Below are 6,000 nucleotides of genomic sequence, written 5' to 3'. Positions count from 1 at the left end.
AAATATAAATGTCTGATCTGTACTAGTACACAAAAAAAAGGATCTCTTGGCGCAAAAAAATTTTAATCGTCTCAAGAAAATTTCTACTTGACCTAAGAAATTATTTACGATGAAGATCGCCAACGTTTGATAATTTTTGGATTTTATTTAAAATGATAAATTATAAAATAAAAAATATTTGAAAAAATTGCACATATAGTTTTTTAAATTTTCTACTTGTGCATATTATTAGTTTTTTTTTTTTTTTTAATTGATTTGTTAAAAAAAAAATCCGAAAATTGTCGTGTCTGCTAACTTCAGGATCATAATTATTTAAGGGGAAAAAAAATTTCTCGCGCCAAAAAATTTAAATCACCGCAAGAAAATTTCTACTTGACCTAAGAAATTATTTACGATACTGAAGTTCGCTGATGTTTGATAATTTTTGGATTTTTTTAAAAATGATAGATTACAAAATAAAAAATATTTGAAAAAATTGTACATATAGTTTTTTAAATTTTCTACTTGTGCATATTTATATTTTTTTTTTTTTATTGATTTGTTTAAAAAAAAATCCAAAAATTGTCAATTGTCTGCTAACTTCAGGATCATGATTATTTAAGGGGAGAAAAAATTTCTCGCGCCAAAAAATTTAAATCACCCTAAGAAAATTTCTACTTGGCCCAAGAAATTATTTAGGGGAAGAAAAAATTTCTTGCGCCAAAAAATTTTTTTCTAGTCCTCAGAAAATTTTTGTTTTCATTTCACAATGAAAAATTTTTCTCGCGCCACGAAATACTTCTTTCTGTGTATATACTACTAGTATATATATATATATATATATTACTCATTAAACTTGTATAAATATATAAGAACAACTTGAAACTTTAAACTGTACTTGGCATAGCAAAACCCATCTTACCACACAGCAGTTATATATTTTATGCAAATAAGATTTAAATTAAACCAAATTAACCAACAATTTGCAAGCTTTATTACAACGATAATAAAGTTATTATTATTGTAATAAAAAAATAATAATTTACCAAGTATCTCTTCACTTTTATTTAATACACTCAGTGCATTAAAACTCACAATATTTATTATATAATCTATTCTAATATAAAAGTTATGCATATGCTTATGATGCTTATGCTTACACTCATCAAGCCAACTTAAAATATAAATATATTCTTACATTTGTTCATTTCCTCGATTATTATGAGAGCCGGCTCAAGTACCGAGTTGTTGTCTTGCTCGATTAAATAACGCGTGAAAAAATATTAAACTAAAGAATCTTTTAAACTTGGGTTTAACGACGCGTGCATCTTATTATTGTTTCCGTTATTGAAATTTCTGTAGAAAACACCGAGCCATTTATTATTCACAATATATCTCAATAATAATAACAGTATACATTCATATAAATATATATATATATATATATATATATATATATATATATATATATATATATATATATATATATATATATATATATATATATATATATATATATATATATATATATATATATATATATATATATATATATATATATATATATATATATAACTAGTAGGGTAACTCGGAGGTTAACTTACTGAAATCGCGAATAAAAAGGCGGATAGAAGGGTTGGTTCTATCCTTGTATATACTACATATGTATATATTATATATATACATATATATAAATGAACTTCGTGGATCCGTGAAGTTTCAATGTACCGGCTCGTTGCACCCGACGTCGTACCCTAGACCAGACGTCGTGCCCTCAACGTCAGCACTCTATTTCTGTCTTTGTCTAGTATCTCTGGACTATAGATTTGCCTCAGCATTTACATATATATGTATATATATATATAACAGGAATCCCTTTATTTATTACATATGTAGAAGCTTCACATGCTACATACTAGCATTTTGTCTCATGAGTTGATGCGCACATATATATGTGACTATATTTTAGATTTACTGCATGGAATGTGTAATATAATAGAGTAACGTCAGAGCCAGACCCTCGTTCAAAACCGCGACAATCCAATATTCACGTTTGATTAACCGTGACATTTATCATGGGCTATCCTCTCGGATTAAATTCTATCGTTAATGTCAGAATTCACTTATAAAATAACTTTTAGTTTTATAGATTATAGACTAAACTTTTGTGGGGATTTTCTGACTCGAAAGTTTGCTGTTTAAAATTTTAATGTCGGGTCGTTTTAAACTCCACTTGATTGTAGTTTTGTTGTTGTAAATTTAGTTTCTCTATAAAACCTGTACTCCGCTACTACAGAAGGTTATACTTTTTACAATAAACAGTACACAATACATTGTACAATAACAACTTGAAGATACCCGACCGCAATATATAAGAGAATAGACACCGACAAATAAGAATGATGGAGTTTTGTGGTCGTCTGTTACAACCGTTCCAAGTGTCAGCAGAATCAGCTAGTTTCTTTGACTGACACTGTACTCTCTGTACACTTGGATAAATAGTTACCATTACGATCCTGAGATGCTGAGAAAATAAAGATGAGAATAAATATTTAAATGCTGGCATAATATTTTTAAAGTGGCGGGAAAAAATCCGTTTAAAAAGTTTTCAAACATTTCATATTTATTTATACACGGAGAATTTATTCTTGTTCAAAATCCTATGGTGTCATAGTAACACCGGCCCATGTTGGCCACCTGACGGAAATTCAAATAAACACATGCAAAAATTACTATGACCCATAGTAAAATTTACAATGGCTACAGTAGTGTGCGATCTAGTCGTTATCACTTTTACTGGCCATAGTAATTTTTGCATGTGTTTAATTCAGTTTCCGTCAGGTGGCCAACATGGTCCGGTCTACTATGACACCATAGAATTTCAAACGAGAACAATTTCTCCGTGTAGAACAATTTTGAAGACTATTCTCCCGGATTATTTTTAGTAATACAACAATAAATCCATAAATTCTGTGTGGAGATGAACCAGTTAGACATAAATACTCGCACACAAACAGTTATTGATGGGAATGGCCGATGAGCAAAAGGGTTTAGTAAAACACATTAAAAAGGATTATAAAGTTAATTAAATTCCGTTAGTGTCCGATGAAAATTGACCGAGGCCCGGCAGCCAGTCGATAGTGTGCTAAGGGTGAAAGGTCGGAACACACGAATCTATATATATGTGTATGTATATCTATCTACACATATACATAAAAAATAATAATAAAAAAAATAAACGAGTATATAAGGAATATAAGAGACCGCGGAGGCCCTCTCGGCATCGGAGTGATTTATAGAGACCGCCTTTGTGCCGCGTTGTCTTGAGTTCTACCGCGCGAAACTCTTTCCCTCTTCATCTTTCTTCCTCGCTCCTTCCCGAAGAAGACACTGAGAATTCTCACCTCTCAGCACAGCCCAATATAGTGGGTCTGTGCACACCAAGTTTGAGAGCGAAGAGGGACCAAAGAAGAGCGGCAGCCCCGGGCCCGTCCAGTCTACTACGCCAAAAGTATATTGAGGATCTCAGATATGCTTCCTTTGATGCTCGTCCACTTCTTCGTCTTGTTGTTCTTCTCCGTTTGATTCTGCAGCCTTACCAGACAGCGTGGCTCTTTCGTGGCCCACAGGTGCGCCGGCAACATCTTCGATATGATGCTGCTTGGTCTTTTGGTCGCTCGTTCGGCCCCCAACAATAACCGAGCCTCCCTAAAACCCATTACTTTTTCGACGAACCTAAATTACTCGGCACACTCTATACCTTATACCTTCTCATTTACTCTACTCTCTCTCTACTCTTCAATACCCAAAAATCCCGACGAGAATTAATAAAAAAATAAAAAAAAAAACAGACATAAATAAATAATACCCGTGAAAAAATTCGGAATATTCGCATTTACATGAGTTAGCAAATTATTTAGCGATTTATTTACATTTAAGCTAATATATATATATGTATATGTATATGTACATGTACAATATAGTAAATTAATTATAAATCTCATTAAAGCAACAAAATCCTTGGTTATGATAATATTTTAAAACTGTGTAATAATTATTTTTTCAAGTGAAACAACAAAATGAGAAAGCCACCGAGAGTTTAAATTACTTCCTGATAAAAAAATTTCTTATACCTGATATTGATAAACGAAATGAATAAAAAGGATTTAAAGTATTTTCAGCGATCGTTTAAAGTGTGACCTTAATTGATAATTATTTTATTGGCGTATGAGGATGTTTGTCTCTGGGATGAGGAGTGAGAGAGGTGGGCAGAATAGCAGTGTCTCAAAGTGTGAGGCAGCACACAAAAGACGAGCGTTAAACCATTCGGTCTGATGTAGCTAATTTTTTCTGGTTCGGTTTTGCGGCGGCATATCCCTGCCGAGGAATTCCATCCATCAGCCAAGGCTAGGCCACGCTGTGTTAGTTATAGGTAGGAATAGTGGGATGTATATATATATAGATGGTAGGAATGGACGGGAAGCTGGTTGCTGGTGCCTTGGGGTTATGTTCAGGTAGGTAAGGTGGCCAGGGGCGAGAGGGAAATGGGGATGGGGTGAGAACGTAGAAGAAGAAGATGAAGAAGAAGAAGAAGAGGTGAAGAAGTAAAAGGGAAAAGACTCACCTCCATCTACTCCGAACCGACTCAGGTGTTGATGACCAGACACTCAGGCAACAACACCATCACACTCAAACTCAGCTAATCCCCGGGTTTTCTTTCTTCATCTCACTCAAGGCAACATACCTTTGAATTTTTTTCTTTATTATCTTCATCCTCAACTTTTTATCTCGCTCACTCTAAATGCCATTATCATGTCATAATATCGATGCAAACTCTGTCTGAGACATTCTACTCCGAATCCCCGAGTATTTATTTAAATATTTGTGAACAATTCAGCATCAACAATATGTATGTACTCTATAAACAAAGTAAGAACAATGCATACATTGTTTATTAATGGATAAAAAGCTGCTGAAGTTGAGTGTAATTCCGGGAAAGCGGTTATTGACGCCTTAAGGTTATTCCGATTCGCGAAAGTATCGACGCGTCTGTGTTAGTCGTACTTGGACTATAGATATATATGTGTGTATATAGAATATGTACTCTGAGAGAGTACTGCCGACAAATTGGTACCCAGCGGATTATTCATGGCATTACGATGTGCGGCGTTTGCGCTTGTACACTCAGAAGAGCACGCGGTACCAAAGAGCGGTCTGCTGGTATCATAACAAGGCTTCAAGTAACTCTGGTTACTGCGATGAGCGTTTCTGAGTCGGGTTGTTATATATATATATATATATATATATATACTGCCAATGAGAATAAGTATATAACTTGCAATAATACTGAGAGAGAAGAAAAATAAGGGAAGAGTTTAAGAAAAGAGAATAAGTTGGGTGCTTATAGTCTTCTCGCGTCCAGAGGACGTGCGAACCAAGAAATATAATTCATTTATACTTTGTACAATATATATATATATATATTTCTCATACATTTAAGTAGCATCATACGGCCATACGGCAAATACTCTCGATATTTGAAATAATTTTTTTTTTATTGATATTATTTCTATTATTGCTATTGAATTATTTATTTCCTTTTATTATGACTTCATTTTTATTTCGTGAGAAATTCATATGGATAGAAAATTATACAGATGAATATGGGAAATAAAGTATAGTGTAAGAAAAAAATAAATAAATAAAAGGTTTGTGTTTTTGCGGTGGCTTTGAAAATGATAAAGTCTGCGGGAGATTTTTCCATCGGAAATAACCGAAGGTACTCGCCGATAAATATTAGGAATATAAAAAATAATGCTGTAGATTTAAATGAAAAAAAGTGTAGCTGTGTATGTGACCCTAAGTATATACTTACGCTATTACTCGGAGTTTGCCTGCTGCTGAATTATTCGCCACGAGCTGTGCATCGGACATTAGAGCATATCGAACGTCGTCTATTAGACATTCAGTCGATAATGTAACTAATTTTATTTATATGTTTTTTATTTTTGTGTACGTGCT

Source organism: Microplitis mediator, chromosome 4 (assembly GCF_029852145.1).
Source record: "Microplitis mediator isolate UGA2020A chromosome 4, iyMicMedi2.1, whole genome shotgun sequence".
Taxonomy (NCBI): domain Eukaryota; kingdom Metazoa; phylum Arthropoda; class Insecta; order Hymenoptera; family Braconidae; genus Microplitis; species Microplitis mediator.
Note: the sequence above shows the minus strand (reverse complement) of the source record.